This window comes from Myotis nattereri (assembly GCF_964212035.1).
Source record: "Myotis nattereri genome assembly, chromosome: 12".
NCBI classification, from domain to species: domain Eukaryota; kingdom Metazoa; phylum Chordata; class Mammalia; order Chiroptera; family Vespertilionidae; genus Myotis; species Myotis nattereri.
Genome location: NC_138087.1, coordinates 5,686,881 through 5,709,044, shown reverse-complemented (window position 1 = coordinate 5,709,044; position 22,164 = coordinate 5,686,881). Strand labels below are relative to the sequence as shown.

General features: G+C 52.9%; 1 protein-coding gene across 1 annotated transcript in view; it reads left to right on the top strand.

The window, feature by feature from the left end:
- The first annotated feature begins 1,054 nt into the window (after positions 1–1,054).
- SYK (spleen associated tyrosine kinase) overlaps positions 1,055–22,164 on the top strand; it is an 84,436-nt gene continuing 63,326 nt past the window's right edge. Inside the window, exon 1 of the mRNA XM_081103986.1 lies at positions 1,055–1,169. The gene's annotated coding sequence lies outside the window, so the exon portion shown is untranslated. The remainder of the gene's footprint in view (positions 1,170–22,164) is intronic.

Here is a 22,164-nt window from a genome sequence, read left to right as displayed (position 1 = left end):
CGGGCCTCTAGTAACCATAATAAAAACCCTTCACTTGGGTTAAAAAGGTAATGCAAACTGAATGGGAGAGTGTCCGTGGGAAGGCTGAGGGGCTCCACGGGAATGTGAATGTGTGCCATCACCCAGCTGTCTCCATGCATTTATAAGCTAACACACTGAGTGTTCTGTTTGGGTTATTGTATTTGGGCTCAGGGTACAGGTTTTAAAAACAGGCACTCCACCCAGTGCCAGCGAGAATGTGAGGGGCTGGAAACTTATAGAGAGGTTTTAAAGAGGACTGTCCAACAGGAAAAAAAGGGGGGGATGGGACGGGGGAACCTGGTGTTTTTAAACCATTTGAAGAACTGCAGAAAAACCATGAAACTTAATTTAGCTCCAGAGGGCAAGCCTCTGTCGGTAGAAGGAAACAAGTTAAACTCACTGCCAAGAACTTGGTAATATTTAAAGCCAAAGGCATGGTGAATTCTGGCGTTCACTAAGGCCACCTGGCCCCATCCGTGGCCTCCTGGCCACCTGTCAGCGGGGATGTCTTGGGTTGGTGACTGGGAATCCCGGGCCGGGAAGGAGACTCCCTCCTGAGCAGTAGCACCAGGGAGCGGCCTGCCTGGGGAGAGGGCCTGTCATCCCAGCAGGAATGGGCTGCAGGTGACAGGGGCAGAGGTTTCTGTTGTTGGCAGTGGCCCTCTTTGTGTAAAAGGCCCCTGCCTGTGCCAGGGAGGCAGGTGGCGCACTGGCGGGCTTCTCTCCTCCTTCCCTCTGACCTCTGGCCTCTGAGGCCAACCTTTCCTAGGATCCTCGCATGCTCAGGCTGCAGCCGCCCGCCCTGAGCTCTCCGGGCGTCTTGGGCGCAGGGGGCACCCGGGGGCATTAGGCACAGGGGTGCACTGGGCGCAGGGGGGCGCATTGGGCGCAGGGAGCGCACGGGGGACATTGAGCGCAGGGGGCGCCTGGGCGCTGGGGCGCGGCCGGGAGGAAGTGCGGGGCCTGCCCGGGCTCGTTAAGGAAGTTGCCCAAAATGAGGAAGCGCTGCTCTCTGGGCGGCTGAGGCGACTCGGCGGCGGGAGGAGCGAGGAGGACCTCTCGGCCCGCGCTGCTCCGGGACAGCCCCAAGGACCCACCGCCCGCGCCCGCCACCCGCCGGACCCCGCGCCGCAAGGCCCGCTGCACAGGTAGGAGGCGCGCTCCCTGCCTGCCTGCGGGGCGCGGGGCCCGACGCCTAGGGACGGGGAAGGCGGCGAGCGCGGGTTGGGGGGCAGTCGCGGGCCCACTCGGCCGGTTTCGGGGTGCCCGGCGCTGTGCCAGGGACGCTTGGAGCCCTCGGCCCTGGGACAACGGGACATTGATGAGATAGAAGCAGGGGACGCAGCCTTTCGTCCTGATCCTGGAGCCTCCGGGGTGCGGCTCCCACGGGAGCGGGGCCTGGGCCCAGGGACTTTGCGGGGAACTGGGGACCCAGGGTCGCAGCGGAGACGGTGCGGAGGCAGCGGGTCCTGGGAGCGCGAGCAGGGTCCGCGGGCACGTTTTCCTTCCGCCACTGACCTGACAGCCTGGCACATTCCCTGGCGCTCACCTTCATTTCAGTTACTCCCGGGCCGGGCCGGTCCCACCGCGGGGGGCGCAGGGCGGAGCGCAGGAGCCCTCCCGACCTGCTCCTTTAGAGCGGTTCCCCCTTCCCCACGCGTTTTCATGGTAAAGCAACTTATTTGCCAGTGAGTGCTTGGAGAGCATGCAAGTTTTATGTAGTAAAACGTACATTTGAGCTAATTTTTTAGAAACTGAACTGAATAACTATTCAAAGGCGATCCATGTTTGTTTGTTTGGATGTTCAAAAACTAGAAAGACAGTCATTGGAGACATAGAGTTTGAATCTTCCCACGTTGGGAACGGTGTTGCGGATTGTTTTAATGAGTTTGCTTGACTCGCATAGATTTCATTGAGCCCGAGTTAAACTGTTGGCTGGCGGATTGCGTGTTTCTTAAAGCGGCAGAGCGGTTCAGCTTGTAGTTAAGAAGTCTGACATTTGAATCTTCATAATGAAAAGCTAATCATGCAACGACGGAGAATTTCTGGAAGCAATGGAATCGACTATACTAACTGATTTCTTGGTTTTAGTCAGAACAAATTCATCAGTATCATGCTGGAAGCATTTCAATTAAATGCAATTAAATTCATTAATGGTCCCTTCACACCCTCCCCCCAAGTGCATGGATATATTTGTATTTGAGCTAAAGGTGAGGAATCTGGTCAGTTAAAATTATTTTATCAAATCATTTTGTTTCTACATCATACTTTTTATGTTTAGAGAAATTTTGCAGTAAATAGAAATTGATTTGTTACTCTGTAGTGCTCAGATATATAGGATTATATAGTTTAACTAGAATGTTTTAATGTTTAAGCTAAGGTAAAAATTAGGTGTGTATTTTAGGTCTTTGCCTTTCCCGAGGGATGAAATTGACAGATCATTTCATTGCTAGGTTTGCATTTCAGAAATACCACCTTAGCCTTCCTTAGGCTCATATTTAATATTGTAAGTGCAGGTCTACTCTCTCTGTTTTTAAACCAAAGATTTCTTAGTAGGACATCACTTATGCAGCACATTGCATGTCCATAATCATTATTCAAGACCCTTGTGCTCAGATAAGTTTTTAACTCAGGACTTTTCAGAATTTAGAATTCAAATTTAGAATGTGAGTGTCAGCGCTGAGAACGCCTGTGAGAATTTAGAAAGGTGCATGCATGCTGACACCTTGCCCCAGCACAGCGGCCTGGGACCCCACACCGTCTCTGCACCTGCACTGTGAATTCTCTCATCAGGTGGCATAAATAACAACTATAAATAGCTGTGTCGGGTTAGGGCAGGCGTTGCCACTAAATGAAGGTCCCCAAAATTACTAAGAAACCTCCTTATTTAGAGCTTTTTGGAGTTGAGCTAAAGAACTGACTCCATCAAGCTACTGTGTTTTGGGAAACAAATTGCTTTTCTATTGCCCAATCCTCGCCCTTTCCAGTAATTAGACAGGCAATTTCCCCTCTGCAGATTCTGAAATATCAGGACTTCACTGAACTTTCAATGATAACCATTAGCATAGGAGCCTGCAAGTGAGAATGGGAGGTGCATCCTTACTGATACACGTTGAAGCAGCAGCTCTCCTGCCGGTCTAGGATTGCAGAGCAAAAGCACAGCTCCGGGCAGGGGCGTGGTCATCCTCCGGAGGCAGTGGCCCCGGGAGCAGAGCTGCCTCCTGTCCATGTGCAGCTGGCTCTCCAGCCCTGGCACCGGACCGGGGACACGGGCCCTGGGCTCTGTCAGCCCCCGGCTCCACCCGCCATCGGTGCCCAAGGGATGGGAGGCGCTTTTCACAATCAGGGCTACTTTTTGCTTTTTTAACTTTAACTGTCGTAGACTTTTCCTAACTACACCCTAACTCGCCTCTTCTCCCGCCTGTGCAAGTTTTAACATTTTCTTCCACTTTTGGAATTTAGCTATAAATGAGTGGAGGAAAAATTAGGAATTTAGGCCTTTGGGGAGAATTTTTCTTAAATGTCTACATCCTTAACTTTCTCTTTCATAAAAAGCAATTGCAATCAAAAGGCAGTCTTTTAAGGAGAGGGTGGAATGAAATCGCCTGATGTGTCCTAGCATCTTATCTTTCTACTTCAGCGGTTCTCAACCTGTGGGTCGCCAACCTGTGGGTCGCGACCCCTTTGGAGGTCGAACGACCCTTTCACAGGGCTCGCCTAAGACCATCGGAAAACACATATATAATTATATATTGTTTTTGTGACTAATCACTATGCTTTAATTATGTTCAGTTTGTAACAATGAAAATACATCATGCATATCAGATATTTACATTACGATTCATAACAGTAGCAAAATTACAGTGATGAAGTAGCAATGAAAATAATTTTATGGTTGGGGGTCACCACAACATGAGGAACTGTATTAAAGGGTCGTGGCATTAGGAAGGTTGAGAACCACTGTTCTACTTTGATTTGAACGAGTTGGTTTCTTTTCACTTGGAAAAGAGTTTTTATTTTTTTAACTGCGGAATTGTGAGAAGGTTGAAAAAATAAAGTAGGCTGATTAAATTTTAAAGGAAAATTTTATTCATTTTGATACTCTATTATCAGGGAAATTTTCTGTTAGGTTATAACTTTGTCTGACAAAGTTATCTTGTATCACTTTGAATTTTTTACCCTTAATAATTAATTATGTACTGTTTGCTTATGAAACTTGAAAGATAGTTGAATTGGAATCTTAAGTATAATCAAATTTAGCCAAGGTAATACATACCAGCAGGAAGAACATTCAGTTTATATAGTAGTAGATTAAACAAATAAAAAATGACTCTCTTTTGATTCTTTCATTTCTTGGAGAAACCGTGCATTTATTTTTGGAAGCTGCCAAAGGTGGGTGATGAGAAGAGGAAGGTAGCAAGGATTTAGAATATTGGTGATGCCTCCATGGCAAAGGAGGGTGTCCTGATTAAGATGGGCAGGGTGTGGGGAGCAGCATCCTCTGTCCTGGGGTACCAGGCTCTGAGACGGAGTCCTTGCTCCTGAAGCTGGTGGCAGGACCCCTCCCTGCTGTGCTGGAGGACTGGAGGGAGCAGGGATGTGGGGTGCTGGCCTTCCAGACGGGCATGCTGCGTGTTGGAGACCTGCCAGCAGGAGCAGGCAGCAGCCACAGGGAGCATGGGCTGCGGTCAGGGTGAGACCCAGGCCTGGCTGCAGGGTGTGGAGGATGGAAGAGGCCTGAGGCAGGAGGTTCAGCAAAGGCCTGAAGCGTTGGATTGTGGGGTGACACTCTGTAGCTACAAAGAGCATTTGGATGTCCAACGCGTGACTTCTACTTTCTCACTTTGTCTTAATTGATAAATCTTCATTCTGTTCTGCCCAGTATAATAATTTAACTTATTAAACCTGCCCGTTTCTGTTGAGCTGTCATGGAAATGTTTTAGTACGACCAGAGTTAATTTGTTTTTTACTTAATTTTAATTAATAACAATACTTTCTCATTCTGTAGTACTGCTCCCCAAAAGCAATCTTTTAAATTTTTATTGCTCTTTCTTCTAGAATTCTCCTCATTTGCGTATCCTGTGCTTATTTGCTTATGTTTGGCTGTATCAGTTTTGGACAATGTCTGCCGACTTCCTTCTGGGAAACGGGCTGCGGCCGTCCTCGGCTGGCCGCCGCCGGGAGGAGCACTCGAGAACGGGCTGTGTGCCATCGGGGTGCACTTCACGTGCTGACGTTCTCCGCTGAACCATGGGGTGTAATGTAGTCCCATTTTCCTGGTCTCCTTGTGACTTTCCTGGGTAAATGCTTGTGTGCTGTGTTCCCAGGGGGTCCTGTGCCGGTTACATGAGTCTCCCCGATACTCTGAGACTGAGCTCAAACTCTTGACACAGCTTCCCACTGAGTCAGACCAAACAGCCTATCAGTTCCACTTTTCTCTCTGCTTTTCTGGACCCCCCCCCCCGCCCCCGTCTTCTTGCTCCAGTCGGATAGTTTCTCTTCAGTCTCGCTGCACACACACTAATAACGAAGCGCCGGTTGGTGTGAGTGTGGGACTGGCTGTCTGAAAGCATTTCCTGCCAATTACTTAGAGCCTCTGCTTGACCTGTGGTGTCTTAACCCGCCTCCCACTGCACTGAGATGCACTTTCCCTGCTGTGAGCCCTTGTCATTGATGGGAACACCTCCCACCCTTAGGATTTCTGTGGTTATTTATTTATTTGTAGCGTAGAACTTTTCTATTTCTTCCATCAGAACATGACTTGACTCATAATAGTGAAAGATGATTTTTAACTCCATTTTAGCCATTGGCGTCTCCATTTAAAATCAGCCTCAATGTCACCTCTGTATTTGTCCGACACTGATGTTTTATCATCTGACTGTGGGACTTTGTACTTTCCGGGGAGTGGCGAGTCCGGGCTTTCCCCGGACAGCTGGCTGAGGCTGGTCCCAGAGCAGTGAGTGGGTGAGCGGGCGAGGGGTGAAGGCAGCGAGCAGTGCCGTGCAGTGGTGGGTGGCGCTCTGGGGGAGCAGCCCTTGCTCCAGTAGGCGGAGTGCTGGGAGCACCTTGGCCGAGCAGGTAAGCACAGATCATGCGGCAGGTCCTCAGCGCCATGTGCGTGACGTGCACGGGCCGTGTCCTGTCCTCGCACACCTCTGTGGAGTGGGCGCGCTGGTTCTGGGAGCAGCTTGGGGACCAGAACTCCTGGGGTCCGCTCTCGGAAGACGGTGGCCTTCTGCTCCCCTTTCCAAGAGTCTCAGCCCTTGCTGGGGCGGAGGCAGAGTCCAGGGTGCATTGTATCTTAATCATCGGATGGCTCTAATGCCTCAGTCCCAGTTCCTGAATATTTGTGCCGGGGTGTTATCCAGCATCTAGAAGGGTTCGGGAATCTGGAGAAGGGCTGCGTTTAAGTAATAAAGAGACTAGAAATATAAATTTGTAATACAGGGGGAGCCAGAGGAGACTTAGCTACAGCAACCAAGTTCTCTGAGTCTCTGGACCCTTGGCTCTTCATTAACACAAATTGCCCTAAGGCAAAGCAGATACACATTTCAAAGGTTGAGGTTTGGTACACAGCAGGCGTGGCCAGGTGTGGGGGAGCTGCACTGCTATCAGGCAGCAGGCAATAATAGATGCAAATCTTTAGGTTTGGGGAAATGCCTACAGTTGTTCAGCTGTTTGGCCAGCTGCAGGTAATAACGTAGATTTTCAGGTTTGGGGAAATGCTTTCAGCTATTCCAGGAGGCAATAATATATATCTTCAGCCCTGCTGAGCCGAAAGGTTCCATCAGCCTCTGATGAAACTGCTGTGTTCATGACCTGCTGGAATTAGCCTCATCATATCTGTACCAACAGTGGCTGAGAGTTTCTGAGTCCCCACTGGGCTCCAGTCCCACACTGTGTTTTAAAGCTACTCTTAGTCTTCGTTGACGGGACGATCACTGTGGGTGTGACTGTGATGCAGGATGGAGGCCGCGTGGGCACAGGTACCTGGCACCAGCGGGTGAGAGCTGACGCCTCTGCTGCAGCCCCTCCTGGTGGGTGGCCCTGGGAGCCGGCCCCTGCCGTCCTGGGCGGAGCTAATGATAGCACTCCCAGACAGGTGGGCGGTGAGGGAGTTCCGTTTCTAAAACAGTTTTCTCTGACCTCCACGGTGAGAGAACTCTCCATCGTTTTCTTTCTGAAAAGTGTTCAGTTGTGTAATGGATGCACCAGTCCATTAGTGAGGATTTCAGAGGTGACAGGCACCTGCACCCCTGGGGGCAACGGGAGGGATTTTCTCCACTTGGTTGTCCTGTGTGTGTATGTGTGTATCTTCAGGAGACACAACCTTGTGTGTGTGTGTCTTCTTAATACCAGTATCATTCTGCACCTTTCTTTTTTTCATCAACAGCTACTGCTAGGGATGGGGAGCCCTGGCTCTCAATGACTGTGGGCTTACTCGGCCAAGGGGAGAGCGCCTGCCACTGGGGGACGCGAGGCTCCCCCTGACTGGCAGCACCAGCAGAGTCCCGAGGCCGGCCCTCGTCCCCGCGCTGCCCTCTGCATGTTTCATGGAGCCGCGGGGCTGACCTGTGGGTCAGGAAGGACCTGTAGTCCACCTCCTGTCTTACATTGTAGCGAGCAGGTGGTTAATTTCCGGGGAGTGTGTTTCGTTCTTTATTTGTTGCTGACACATTGGGCTCTTGCTTGTTATTGCTGGTGCCAGTGTGGACATTCTCTTGCTGCTTCCTGATCTCTGCCCCGACCCCCTGCTCATCGTACCCTCCCGCACAGGGTTTGCTTCCGTGGTCTGCTTGGTATTTTGCTCCACCAGAGGGCTGGCCTTTATTTTAACTGGGAGTCAGTCTTCTAAGGCTGCGTCTGTTGTGTGGCCCTCTCTTAGCCGGTGCCGCACAAGAGAGGAGGCAGGTGACCTGTGCACAGGGAATGTGAGCCCCTGACCAGCGTGTGTGGGGACTGGGGCTCCCTGCTCTTTGCAGCTGGCCATGCGCCTCTGCACACGCAGGCCTTTCTTGGAGAGGGCCTTCTGCTGCTGCTCGGGTGCCACAGCGGAGGGTTTGAAGAGGGCTTGGCTTCCCCTCGGCTCCCCAGGGCTCGGTCATGTCCAAGGTTTCTCCAGCCCTCCGCTGTCCTGCAGCAGCTGGGCGGGGTCGCCCTCTGCGTTGGGGCCCACGTTGCTCTGTGTCTGTCAGGCCCGTGCTGGTTTCCACGCGCTGCTCTGCTCCCAGAACAGGCGTGGACTTACACTGTGTCATGTCCTCAGTGCTAGTTCTCTTCTTTCTCTGCGTTTAGAGCTGCTGCACATGCTTGCAGGGGAAGTCCACCACTTCCTTTTTTGTTTTTTTAGCAACACCAATCAGCTGATGGTCGCCCTGTGTGAAGGAAGTGACAGCGGGGAGGAGGGAGAGGAGCTCGCTGGAGCGGGGAGGGTCCCAGGATTGGGCTTCTCTGTTGCCTGGGAGCTGGGCTCCGGCAGAAAGTGTGTCTGCAGGGAGGGCGGCCTTGCCAGGTCCATTCTGATTTTCAGGAGCTCGCAATGCACACCTCATTCCTTCGCGGCCTGGGTGAGGATGCTGGGATGCTGGCGGTGCCCAGCTAGGAGCCGCCTAAGCCAACCTGCTGGGAAGACTCTGAATGTTGCTGCTCCTCCAGGCCCCAGCCCGAGGTGTTTCTAATTCAGAACCAGATCCATGCCCACTGCTCTAGCAGAGAGTGAAAGCAAGGGTCTGCCCCGGGCTTCGCGCTGAGGAGTGGAGCCACGTGAGTGGACTGGGAGCTGAGAGGCAGCGCAAGGCCATGGGCTCAGCTCCGGCGGACACGTCAGTTTCACACGTCACCTGTAGTTCTGGAAACTATGTAATTTATCTTTATAGTTTTGTGTTGAAACATTAAGCAAATTCAATATGACTTGGACCAAAAAACCCCAAATCAATGAGAGATGTGACAGCATCTCTTCCCTCAGCTTCAGCCGACTTCCCACTGGCCATCCAGCGTGAGCAGAGCCCTGCGGGCAGCTGGTGAAGGGTGGCAGTCCCCCTCACAGTGAGCGCAGCCTGGGCAGTGAGTACAGACACCCCCGCCCCCCCAGCACAGCCCCCAGCAGTGGGTACAGTGAGCGAAGCACCCCACCCCTGCCCCCCAGCACAGCTCTAGGCTGTGAGTGGGCACAGCCCTGGCAGAGAGCACAGCGGGCAGAGAGCACAGCAGCCTTCGTGTCTGCTTCCCCAGCAGGAAGATGGCCTGCACATGCCCCTGTCACAGGGCCAGGAGGGGAAGTACAAAGAGTCCTTAGGGGTGGGAAGGGAGCAGGAGAAAGGGGCCATTTCACATGCCTCTCCAGCCACTGTGGGAATATTGTGACACAGGTGGAATTTCAGCATCGAGTCTCCGGCTGGGGGGCTGGAGTCTGAGACCCAGGTGTCAGAGGCCTGTGGACTGAGCCTGCTTCTGCATCCCCATCATCTTCCCGGGTGTGTCTCGCCCTAGTGTCCCCTTTCTATGCGGACAGGCATATGGACAGGGCCCACCCTAAAGACTTCATTTTAACTTACTAGCCTCTGTGGAAGCCCTGTTTCCAGAGTCCCGTTCAGAGGAAGGGAATTAGGATCCAACATAGGACTTGGGGAATGGGATCAGCCCCTGCAGGGGGTTAGGCGGGGCCTGGCCTCCCTCTGTGCCTTGGCAGGACGTAAACACCACACTGAGCAAGTGGTTATGCCTAAGACACAATTTTCCACCTTAGATTGATGAAAAAATTTAAAGGAACTTACGAGAAGACCCAGAGAAAAAATAAAACTAGGGGTGATAAGGAATGGCAAATTCTACAGGATCTTAAGGCAAAGCTACAATGTTAAGTGGACTGACAAACCCAGATTACACATGGAAAGTTATTACAAGGCAAGGATGGCACTTCCCTGCCGTCAGGGGGAGAAGAGGTTATTGTTAATTAAAGGTCTTGGGAAAACTGGCTAATAATTTGGAAGAACATAAAGCTTTGTTCTTTATACCAAAACTAGGGCCTGGTGCATGGATTCTTACACGGGTGGGATCCCTCAGCCTAGCCTGCACCCTCTCCCAATCTGGGACCCATCGGGGGATGTTGGACTGCCGGGCCTTCAGGGATCAGGCCGAAACTGGCAGTCTGACATCCCCTGAGGGATGTAGCAGTGCCGAAGAGGCAGGAGGCTGGGGAGGAACCCGAGCCAGGGCCGGGCGCCCCACAGCTTCTGCTCCCCGCTGCACTGGCCACCGCTGCCTACCGCCCGCCGCCCGCCGCTACCACTGCCTGCCACCGCCACAGCTGTGCTCGCCAGCCATGACCCCGGCTCCCACAGCGACACTCACGCTGCGGGAGCACACTGACCACCAGAGGGCAGCTCCTGCATTGAGCATCTGCCCCCTGGAGGTCAGTGCATGTCATAGCGACCAGTCGTTCCAGTCAACCGGTCATAACAGTCGCTTAGGCTTTTATATATATACTAGAGGCCCATTGCACGAAGAGGTTCGTGTAATAGGCCTTCCCTTCCCCTGGCTGCCGGCACCAGTTTTCCTCCAGCACCCAGGACCCAGGCCTTCGCTCCGGCCAGAGCCTTCAGTCTTCACCACTCCCACTCTGCTGCTGCACGCCTACGTATGCAAATTAACCGCCATCTTTGTTGGGTTAATTTGCATACTCTCCTGATTGGCTGGTGCACATAATGGAAGGACTGTCAATTTACATGTTTGTCTATTATTAGGTAAGATAGATAAACTCCAGGTTGAACAATGAATAAAAATATAACAGTGAAATCATAAAAGCTCTATAAGAAAACTTAGGTGAGTTTTTAAATAATTGTGGAGAGAAGAAGGCCTTTGTAAATGGGACAGAAAATATGAAACCGTGATAGAAGAAAGATTGATGGGCATGATTTATAAAATTTTAAGCAAGTTCTCAGGGGAATAAAAAATAGATATAAATAAATGGGGAAAGTATAAGGTAAACTTATTTTTAATGCCTGTGGTCAAAGTATCGATAGGATAAAATATGCAGTGAGGTCTTCCAAATCACGTAGGAGAATAAGCACAGTCCAACAGGAAAGTCAGTCAAGAACTAGCAAGCAGCTAGACAGGCAGGGACCTGGTGCATGAATGCCCTGCTCCCGCAGCGGCGTGGTTTGCTCTGTGGCAAGATGTGGGCAGAGGGTGGCGCAGCCAAGGGCACTGGCACAGCTGTTGGGTGGGAGCTTCTGAAACTTGCTTATTTATTTGTTTATTGTTGACACCATTACGATGTGCCCAGTTCCCCCTTTTAGACACACATGTGCTTTGGCTGAACAACCTCATTGTTAGGAACTTATTTCACACATAAATTGACAAAGGTGGAGAAGTATATGCATACAGTAATTCATTGCAACATTTTATTTTGTAAGAGCAATAAAAGAAAAGGAAGGGGAAAGGGCTGCATGCTGTGAAGGACTGTGAATCAGCCATGGTATGCCTGTGCCTGGAACCCCTGTGGGCTTTGCACAAGTGTGGAGTCTTTGTGAACCAAATTATTGCTGGGGCTGACCAGCAGACCCTGAGTGACGGATGAACAGATTACTCTGACACACGTTTCTGTGAAAGAGAAGGCTAAGGGGCTGCTTCGCTTTAGGAACAAAGCAGCCTTGATTGCCCACCTCCTTAGGCTTTTATTATAACAACAGCTTGAACTAAAATTAACCTCTAGTTACAATCAGCAGGGTAAGTATCCTTGAGAAAGCACATGCTTCTACAAGGTCAGGTCTTTAAAAACTAAACATAGAGATTTTAGCAAAATACCCAGGGGATCGGACTTGTTTGGAAAAGTCAATATAGGGGGTTCTACCTTCAGCAAGGTCCCCCCAGAGGCCCCCAACCTTTTGGAGAATCCTCTTTACAGACCTTCCAACCAAGTCCCATACTTCCCCACAAATTATGAATATGTCCAACTGATACTCACTTAAAGGGAAAGATGTGATATATTTTTAAAAACACATACATGGCCTTAATGAGGTAAGTGGCAGTGAGTTGTTATTTGCTGTGTACAGATGCAGGCCTGCCTATACAGGTGTGTGTGTGTGTGTGTGTGTGAGAGAGAGAGAGAGAGGTAGAGAGAGAGACCGGGAGAAGACAGAGAAGGACTATGTGTGGGCTCTGTGGGAGCTCGTAGTCAGGAGGCCAGGAGGCCTGCGGGGGTGAGAGAGGCCCGTATCCTCAGCACGTGCTCGCGGCCTGTAGGGATGAGTGAGTGGGAAAGGGTCCTCGGAGAGAGTGCGTGCGTTTGTGGCATTTTCTGCACAAGGTAATTTGAATATTTCCCTCTTGAATAACAGTGCTCAGCATTTTTCCTCTGTGCTTTTCTGCCGGACAATTCGCTGTCCAGCTGTTTCATGTGGATTCTTTCTCATGAGGACATGGTTTCTCGGTGTACGTGGCTTGGCTTCTGCGCCTCAGGGTGCAGCAGATGGGGAGCTGCGGGCCGTTTCGGGATGCTCTGTAGCTGTGTCCTCCCTGGCCCTGATACACACACACACACACACACACACACACACACACACACGCGGGAACACCTTGTAGCCAGGGCTCATCCGTGTGTCTGTGTTAGACTTTGTAATAAAACTTTTAGGAGTGGGGGCTTGAACTAGAAACGTCCAGTTCAGGGAAGTGGCTCTGAAGCCCCTCGCTGGGGGCAGCGTGGTTGGCCGGAGCAAACCAGGCACGTGCGGTGGATTCCACCATTTGCTGGAAGGGCTCAGGCTCTGGGACCGCACCTGCAAAGCGATGTGCCCAGGCGTGCGGCGGGCGGCTAGAGACGGGCTGAGCAGACGCGGAGCAGAGCGGCTGCCAAGGATCAGGGGCCAGATGCTCCAGGTCGGCTCCCGGCAGGTCGGCTCCCGGCAGGTTGGCTCCTGGCAGGTCGGCTCCTGGCAGGTTGGCTCCCAGCGATCAGGAACTGAACAGCCTCTGCTAACCTGGGGCTGAAAAAGCAGGCATGCGGGAGAAAGCGATTGTAGAAGACAGAGTGGGAGGGCCCAGAGGCAGCGTGGCTCTGGACTGTGCTGCAAGTCTGTTCCCTGACCATGTCCTGGGGACCCTGCCAGGACCCCTGGGAGTTTCCTTGGCAGCTGTCCCCAGCGCGCAGGGACACCCCTCCCCAGGGCTCACGGCACCTGAAGCGCTAGGACACGGTGACTTTTGGGGGCACAGGTCATGCACTTTAAAAACGTCCAGCTGGAGCCCCTGTTGTAGAAATGTGTGTGCTCTGCTCCCAGCGCGCCTTCTCTGCACGCGTTGGCACCCTCACACTCCCTCCTCAGGTCCCAGTGGATCCATATGAGCTACGATACAAAGCTGAGGCGTTTGGGGTAAATGCGTCTCTCCTTAATAAAAATAAGGCCCGGAGTCACCACATCCGGCCTAAGTAGGAGCGGTGTTGGGAGGGCCACACAGCCTCCCCGTGGTGATTTGATCTATTAGACCCCCCACCCCCCCACAGCCCACGCCTTGGTCTTAAGGAGCACTCTGTGCTCCTCCACCTCCGACACTGGCCCAGGTGAAGGCAGGCCTTTCCCAGCTTCCCGGCCAAGAATCTGTTGCCACGCTGTCCTGTGCGCCCCCACGGCCTCACATGGCCATTCATACTCAAGTACTTAATGACATAAGATTGAAAATTCAGTCCTCAGTCACACTCGCCATACATGGAGGGCAGAAGCCACAGGCGGCCAGTGCTGGCTCTGTGTGGGGCCGAGTGGACAGGCATTGGTCGTCCAGCACGCGTGTGAGGCAGGTCCAGAGGCCACGCTACACCTGAGCCACAGCCGGTGCGTCCTGGGGACTCGAGAGAAAAGCACGCTCCTCCTCCTACCTTCCTAACCGCTGTGAGTGCACTTGTCCACGCTGACTCCTGAGCACCCATTTCCTTAAGGGGACCTGACCGTGGGACGTGACGGCAGCACCAAGAGACCCCGTATCTTGTCCACAGCCTCTGGCCTGACCCTTTCATCCTCAGCATAGTGACAATCTCCCATTCAACACAGCAGCCTCACACACACATGCACACACATAGCACACGCAGCAGGTACATACAGCACACACAGCATGCACATGCACACATATCAGGTACATACAGCACACACAGCATGCACATGCACACATAGCAGGTACATACAGCACACATAGCAGGTACATACAGCACACGCAGCATGCACATGCACACATAGCAGGTACATACAGCACACATAGCATGGACATGCACACATAGCAGGTACATACAGCACACATAGCAGGTACATACAGCACACGCAGCATGCACATGCACACATAGCAGGTACATACAGCACACACAACATGCACATGCACACATAGCAGGTACATACAGCACACATAGCAGGTACATACAGCACACGCAGCATGCACATGCACACATAGCAGGTACATACAGCACACACACATGCATACACACTGCACACGCAGCAGGTACATACAGCACACACAGCGTGCACATGCACACATAGCAGGTACATACAGCACACACAACATGGACATGCACTCATAGCAGGTACATACAGCACACACAACATGGACATGCACACATAGCAGGTACATACAGCACACACAACATGCACATTGCACACATAGCAGGTACATACAGGCATACATAGCATGCACATGCACACACACAGCACATGCACACATAGCAGGTACACACAGCACACACAACATGCACATGCACACACTGCACACCTGCACACAGCACACACATGCACTGTCACAGTCTGGCTCAGTGACAGGAACGGAAGTGGTTCCGTTCTCCCTGGAGCAGTGCAGGGGAGGCCGGCCTCGGAGAACAGGGAGGGGTCCTCGGGTTAAGCACACCCGCTCAGTCTGGTTTCTGGAAGAATAAAGCACTTTTGTTCCAGAGGATTCAGAATTGAGAAACCTTAGTACTTATTATGTTCTCTGCAGTAAAAGCAACTCCAACATCATTTTCTCAAAATATTTGGGATCCGGGTTTCTGTCCTTTAAAGGAAGGTTTGAAGAGGGAACATGTTCCTCATTAAGGCAAAATGAAGAAAGTGTGGCTTCGTCTGTTCCATCAAGTTCAGCAGAACAAGACTCCTTCCTGGGAACAGGTGCTCACCAAAGAGCCCGGGAGCAGCAGCGGCTGAGGGCTGAGAGGCGGGCGCACCCGTGGGAGGCGGGTGCACCTGAGGAGCCTGTGCGGGAGGAGGTGATGCGGGGCACTGTGCTCTGGGCTGGAGCCCTGGCCCCGGGCTTCCCCTGTCCGGGGTAGGGGAGAGGGCCGTTTTGCTGTCGCTGGAATTCCGAGCTGCTGAATTTAGGAAAGATAAAGTACCACAGAGAAACAGTTTGGAAGGTTTGCAAGTTGTTGGACTTCCTTTCATGACTCAGCCTGACTTCAGGAAGTGGAGCAACGCGTGCTGCTCCTGCAGCGGCCTTGGGCATATGCCTGGGCACAGGGACCCGGGCAAGCCCCCGCCACCCAGGCTACTGTGGTAGCAAAACCAAAATGTCTAAAATAGCCCTAGCTGGTTTGGCTCAGTGGATAGAGCGTTGGCCTGAGGACTGAAGGGTCCCGGGTTCGATTCCGGTCAAGGGCACATGCCTGGGTTGCGGGCTTAGTCCCCAGTGGGGGGTGTACAGGAGGCAGCCTATCAATGATTCTCTCTCATCTTTGATGTTTCTATCTCTCTCTCCTCTCCCTTCCTCTCTGAAATCAATAAAATATATTTAAAATATAGTGTGTGAGGGTGCCAACTAAGAGTGTCTTCTTGAGTTATGGCTTTGGCATTGCTTTCTTCCATTTCCATGTGAAATTCCCAACTCTACTTTGGTCTGGCATCTTCCCTCGTCGCTGCCCCGCATCGCTGCCCACATCGGGGTCAGCTCCGTCCAGGTCGCTCTGAGCCCCTGGTCCTCCTGTCCTGTGTCCTGGCTGCAGGCCTGTGTCACCTGGAGGCTGTGAGGAGACTGAGGTCCGGGCCCCGGAGGTTCTGCGTGAGGCCCGGCTCACAGGCCCCGGGAACCGCAGCCCCTGCTTGCCCTGCAGGAGGGCAGCCCGGGTCCTGCCAAGAGCCGCCTGGCTCTGCCGGGAGCCGGCTTGCTGGTGAAAGCAGCCGTTCTTACGCTTGTCTGCGCGTCGGAAAGTCCTGGGGCCAGGCCCGGCCTCACATTTCAGGAGCATCTGGAGGGGGTGGGAAGCAGGTGTCCGGGAGGGTGAGGGCCCCGCTGCGCCCCATCTCTGCGGAGCACCAGCGCCTTCCTACCTCCACCGCTATCTCTGCCGAAGCGCTGCCACTGCGGGCTCCCAGCAGCCCGTGCGCGCCCAGGCTGCCCCCACTAGGATGGCTCCCGGTCTGCTGGCTCGGAGTGTGGCCAGAAGGCCCGGGAATTTCCTTGGCTGGCGCCTGGGTAAGAGAATCCAGGAGAAAAGCTTCTTTTATTTCTGGAAGTTTACTTTCATTATAACTCGGGCGTAGGCGCCACTCCGTAAGTCTCTGCTTCAGGGCCTCTGTCTTGCGTGTTTTGGATCTTTGTCCTCGTGTCTTTCTGTTGCGTTGTCACTCTGTTAATTCCATTGCCTTTTCTCAAGCTACTCCACCCTGCCCACCATGCTCTCTGCAACCTAATGCCTGTTCCCTTTCGCTGTTGAAATAACACCATCACTTCTTTCCTCCTTTGTCTCCTGACCCCTGTCAGCTGGTTTCTGATGCCTTTGTGCCTCCCCACTCCCCACTCATCCCCTAACTTGTGTGCATCACTGGTTTGATTTGCTTTAACGAAGCGACTGCTGTCGTCACGTTCTTGGATCTCACGGAGGTGCATGGCCTTGATGTCCTCTGCCCTCGGAACGGCAATCTGGTGGGTGTTCCTATGGGCCACACGGTCCTCCCCTTTCATTTAGTGTAAGTGGGGACTCGGGCAGCTTCCTTATCATGGAAGTGACGCGTGTTAGAGAGCAGCCCAAGGTGTGTTCTAGCCTGCCAGGGTCTTTCCTAATTCTCACTAGCGCTGTGTATGTGTGTGTGTGTGTGCGCGCCCCCCCCCCCCCCCCCCCCGCGACAGAGAGAGAATTGGTTGAATGTTTATTTCTCCCCAGGGAGGCTGCTGGCCATTATGAATCTCTCCACCCTCAGGAAGATGCTGGCTCCCAGGGCTGTGGGGCCCGGGTGTGGCCTGAGGTCTGCAGGTGCCCCCCCCCCCCCGACACTCTTCCCTGAGGGTCTCCGTGCCCCAGGTGCAGCCTTTGCTGTGCAGGCTCTGCTCACCGTAGGGTTGGGGCTCAAGGAATCTACTAGTCCCACGGCAAGCCCCTGTCTTGTTCTCGCGGTGGGTGATTTCAGAGAGAATGGGGTTGTGAAACCTTTACTCTGTCCCAAGCTACCTGATATTTATCGTATGGAGTAACTTAGAGCAGCGGTTCTCAACCTGTGGGTCGCGACCCCTTTGGGGATCGAACAACCCTTTCACAGGGGTCACCTAAGACCATCGGAAAACACATACATAATTACATATTGTTTTTGTGATTAATCACTACGCTTTAATTATGTTCAATTTGTAACAATGAAAATACATCCTGCATATCAGATATTTACATGACGATTCATAACAGTAGCAAAATTACAGTTATGAAGTAGCAACGAAAATAACTTTATGGTTGGGGGTCACCACAGCATGAGGAGCTGTGTGAAAGGGTCGCGGCATTGGGAGGTTGAGAACCACTGACTTAGAGTCTTGGGTATTTTTCTTGAACAACTAAGTGTCTGCAGGAACAGTTATGGCCCCTAAGCTGACGCAGCCTCGGCTTCTGCCGGCCTCTGACCCAGGGGCCAGCCAGGCCATGGTGTTGTTGGCTCCACCTTGCACTGGTTTCCACAGTAACCTGTCCTTTCCCATCATGTCTGCTTATGACCAACAAGGCCACGTGATAGTCTGGAGGTCTCTCACTTGGGTAAGCATAAGCCTGAGGCCTGCGTTTAGCACTCTTAAGACAGTGTCCAGTGTGTCCTCAGATGTGCAGGTCTGCGCGGTGGCCGGGACTGACCAGCAGACCCTCAGTGACGGATGAATGATTAACACACGTTTCAGTGAAAGAGGGGCTAAGGCACTACTCGGCTATCGCCGCCAAGGAGCCCCGTTCGCCTGCCTCCTTTGGATTTTATTGTCCTAACAGCTTGAACTAAAATTAACCTCTAGTGACAATCAGCAGGGTAGGTATCCTTGAGAAAGCACATGCTTCTACAAGGTCGTGCCTTTAAAGACTAAACAGAGATTCTAGCAAAACACCCCGGGGATCAGACTTGTTTGGAAAAGTCAAGGTAGGGGCTGCTGCCTTCGGCCAGGTCCCCCCAGAGGCCCCTGACCTTTCAGAGAATCCTCCTCACAGACCTTCCAACCCAGTCCTGTGCTTCTGCACACACGTGAATTCGCCTACTCACCACATGGATGGAGACGGCCTTGGTCTCATGGTGGGGCGAGGCGCCTGAGTCACCCCCGGTGTGCATGTGTCCCTGAGCGGGGACACGGGGACACTCGGCCCAGGGGTCCTTTTCCAGTCAACTGAGGGCCACATTTTCGAGTTTTGTGCTTTTTGTTGGGGATCTTACTGTTTAAAAATATTTCTAAACAAATATATTTCTCATAACCAGAGACTGATCTTATGGCAGGTTTAGTGCCGCCTTCACAAGTGGAAATAGATGGTGCTATAGTAGATGCACACCCAGCAGGAGTGTGTTGTAAAAGAATGCACACCCAGCAGGAGTGTGATGGAATAGATGCACACCCAGCAGGAGTGTGTTGTAAAAGAATGCACACCCAGCAGGAGTGTGATGGAATAGATGCACACCCAGCAGGAGTGTGATGGAATAGATGCACATCCAGCAGGAGTGTGATGGAATAGATGCACACCCAGCAGGAGTGTGATGGGATAGATGCACACCCAGCAGGAGTGTGATGGGATAGATGCACAGCCAGCAGGAGTGTGATGGGATAGATGCACACCCAGCAGGAGTGTGATGGGATAGAACGCACACCCAGCAGGAGTGTGATGTAATAGAACACACACCCAGCAGGAGTGTGATGTAATAGAACACACACCCAGCAGGAGTGTGATGGGATAGAACGCACACCCAGCAGGAGTGTGATGTAATAGAACACACACCCAGCAGGAGTGTGATGGAATAGAACACACACCCAGCAGGAGTGTGATGGAATAGAACACACACCCAGCAGGAATGTGATGGAATAGATGCACACCCAGCAGGAGTGTGATGGGATAGAACACACACCCAGCAGGAGTGTGATGGGATAGAACACACACCCAGCAGGAGTGTGATGGAATAGAACACACACCCAGCAGGAGTGTGATGGGATAGAACACACATCCAGCAGGAGTGTGATGGGATAGAACACACACCCAGCAGGAGTGTGATGGAATAGAACACACACCCAGCAGGAGTGTGATGGAATAGATGCACATCCAGCAGGAGTGTGATGGGATAGAACACACACCCAACAGGAGTGTGATGGAATAGAACACACACCCAGCAGGAGTGTGATGGAATAGATGCACATCCAGCAGGAGTGTGATGGGATAGAACACACACCCAACAGGAGTGTGATGGGATAGAACACACACCCAGCAGGAGTGTGATGGAATAGATGCACATCCAGCAGGAGTGTGATGGGATAGAACACACACCCAGCAGGAGTGTGATGGAATAGAACACACACCCAGCAGGAGTGTGATGGAATAGATGCACATCCAGCAGGAGTGTGATGGGATAGAACACACACCCAGCAGGAGTGTGATGGAATAGAACACACACCCAGCAGGAGTGTGATGGAATAGATGCACATCCAGCAGGAGTGTGATGGGATAGAACACACACCCAGCAGGAGTGTGATGGAATAGAACACACACCCAGCAGGAGTGTGATGGAATAGATGCACATCCAGCAGGAGTGTGATGGAATAGAACACACACCCAGCAGGAGTGTGATGGAATAGATGCACACCCAGCAGGAGTGTGATGGGATAGAACACACACCCAGCAGAAGTGTGATGGAATAGATGCACACCCAGCAGAACTGTGATGTAATAGAATCCAGGAGGCCCCTCCAGCTTGCAGGACCAGGGTCTCAGGCCAGCTCAGCTCACACTGGGCACAGGTTGTCTCAGAAGGCTGGCGGACAGAACCCCCTCATCACATCAGGGTGCCAGCAAGTGTTTCCTTGGGTGGTGGTCGCTCCATCACACAGCATGGGTGCCAGGGTCAGGCCTGTACCTGGAGCAGCCAGGTTGCCAGATTTCACTTTGAACACTGAAGGCACAGCGTCCATGGCCTCACCAGAACAGGCCCAAAGCTTTGGGCTTTATGGGATATTTATGGTTCAATATTGGCAGGTGACAGTGGTGCTGGCCCCACCAGCCTCTCTGTGGCTCCACAAGAGTTTCAGCCCTCATCGAACGAGGACAGTGGTCAGCAAGCATGGCCAGTGAGTGAGGGCAGTGAGCGTGGCCAATGAGTGTGGATCATGAGTTTGGCCAGTGAGCGTGGACCATAAGCATGATCAGTGAGCATGGCCAGTGAGCATGGTCAGTGAGTGTGGTCAGTGAGCGTGGACCATGAGTGTGGTCAGTGAGCGTGGTCAGTGAGCATGGACCATGAGCGTGGTCAATGAGTGTGGTCAGTGAGTGTGGACCATGAGTGTGGTCAATGAGTGTGGTCAGTGAGCATGGACCATGAGTGTGGTCAGTGAGCATGGCCAGTGAGCATGGCCAGTGAGTGTGGCCAGTGAGCATGGCCAGTGAGTGTGGTCAGTGAGCATGGACCATGAGCGTGGCCAGTGAGCATGGTCAGTGAGCATGGACCATGAGCGTGGCCAGTGAGTGTGGTCAGTGAGCATGGACCATGAGCGTGGCCAGTGAGTGTGGTCAGTGAGCATGGACCATGAGCATGGCCAGTGAGCGTGGTCAGTGAGCATGGACCATGAGTGTGGCCAGTGAGCGTGGTCAGTGAGCATGGACCATGAGCGTGGTCAATGAGCGTGGTCAGTGAGCATGGACCATGAGCGTGGTCAATGAGTGTGGTCAGTGAGCATGGACCATGAGTGTGGTCAATGAGCGTGGTCAGTGAGCATGGACCATGAGCGTGGTCAATGAGTGTGGTCAGTGAGCATGGACCATGAGTGTGGTCAATGAGCGTGGCCAGTGAGCATGGACCATGAGTGTGGTCAGTGAGTGTGGTCAGTGAGCGTGGACCATGAGTGTGGTCAGTGAGCATGGCCAGTGAGCATGGACCATGAGCGTGGTCAATGAGCGTGGTCAGTGAGTGTGGACCATGAGTGTGGTCAGTGAGCATGGCCAGTGAGCATGGCCAGTGAGCGTGGTCAGTGAGCATGGACCATGAGCATGGCCAGTGAGCGTGGTCAGTGAGCATGGACCATGAGCGTGGACATTGCCCTGTGATGAAGAAAGGAGGGAAAATTGCCCTCACAGGCCTGCACTGTGTAGTCACTGTAGTTCTCTGGGTTAGTGTTCACATTTTGTTAAAGGCTGTGCATAAGGAAAAGAAGGACATGAAGATGATAAGGCCCATAGTGGCTCCGTGATGTGGGACAAGGGCTGGAGGGCGGACAGGAGTGTGACTGAGGTGTCACTCCCAGCCGTGGCGGAGGAGCCACCTACGAGGGTCTGGATGTCTGTCTCCCGCGGGCACGTGGGTGGCACTCTTCCGCCCAGGTTGTCAGACCTGAGCTCAGGAGCCCAGCGCCTGGTTCTGCAGTCGGCGGGGCCTGAGCATTTCCAGCTCCTGCAGATTCCCGCCGTGCGGGTGGCACCGGAGCCAGGGCTGTGCGTGGAGAGCCGGGCCTGGGAGGAGGCCAGGAGGACCCTGCGGCCCTGGCTGTGGCTGAGGAGACTGCTGACCTGCACACGCTTCTGCCCGGCACTGGCGGGTCCTTCAGAGGCAACCGCCCACCTTGAGCCAATGTCCAGCTGTGGAGTGGGAAGGAGGGCAGCGTGGCTTTCGGGAGCATCGTGTGGGTCAGCGGGCACCATGCCGGGCGGGTCGGTGCTGCTGGACCGGTGCTCCTCCGCCGTCCTGGGCCTCTTTCCCAG